This window comes from Aplysia californica, unplaced genomic scaffold (genome assembly GCF_000002075.1).
Source record: "Aplysia californica isolate F4 #8 unplaced genomic scaffold, AplCal3.0 scaffold00417, whole genome shotgun sequence".
NCBI classification, from domain to species: Eukaryota; Metazoa; Mollusca; class Gastropoda; order Aplysiida; family Aplysiidae; genus Aplysia; species Aplysia californica.
In genome coordinates this window covers 707,084-708,236 of record NW_004797687.1, presented here as the reverse complement: position 1 = coordinate 708,236, position 1,153 = coordinate 707,084, and positions in this window count along the sequence as shown.

The window sequence follows — 1,153 nt, the reverse complement described above, 5'->3', positions numbered from 1 at the left end:
CCAACCCCAGTGTGTGAATGTACATATAATATGCCTTAGGCGTTAGCGTTAATCTAAAGAGTGTATGTATGTATGTTCATTTAATTATGTGTTCGCCTTAATCCAAAGAGTATAAATATATATTGTGTATGTTCATTGACTTATGCGTTAACGTTAATCTAAAGAGTGTATGTACGAATGTATGTTCACTGAATTATCTGTTCACGTTAATCCAAATATCGCATGTATGTATTTTCTTTGACTTATGCGTTGTGTTACCGTTAAACTAAAGAGTGTATATATTTGCACGTCCATTCACCCGTGTGTTTTGTGTATAAAGTATAGAGGCTAGGTAGGCATTGTAGAGCGCCTAGCGTTGTATTGTATACAGGAAAGGGCGCTATAGAAACTGTCTGCATTATTCCTAAGGTAGTCTATATTTAGCTGTGCGGGTCCCCCATCCCGGAGGCATGCATTATGTAGTTATTAGAGCTGGGCCAAAAATCGATTCTAGAACCGATTCCTTCGGTTAGTGCTACAGGAAGAAAAGTTCCGATTCTTGTTTACTTGTTTGTTTTGTTTGTTTTAGTAGAGGTCTTTACAAGAGAGTTAAAAAAAAATAAAAAAGAAGGAGTGGAGATAAGGACATTAGATGTTTGATAGGAAAGAAGAAGCAAACCACACCAGAGCACCCGCCTACCACCCACATTTTTTTACGTAAACCAACTGTTGCCAATTACTCTCAATTTGTTTATTAACATTTTCTTCTTTTTTTTCCCTTTTTTTAAAAACTTAGTTTTGAAAAGAAAAATGTTGGTGCCCCGCCATGTTTCGAAATCGAGGATATCCTGGATCCTGAAGCTGCTTGAGGCCGACCAGGTAACCGGAACTGGCGAGGTGTTGGATTCATCGGAAGTAATTAACTACTTTGCCAGAAGTAATCATGTAATTGTCTAGGGGCTGGAACCACAGGAAGAAATCATGGACACCCGGAAGAAAACACAACAGTGAAAGGAAATTGGGTTCGGACTCGATTCCCCTACGATTCCTAGTTTGCAGTAATCGGGAACCGCCCGCCACTCGTAGTTACCGGGGGAGACCACGCCCTTCACACACCAGTACTTCCGGGCCGGAGGTAGGAGGGGGGCGGGGCAAGGGGTGGGGCGGAGGAGAT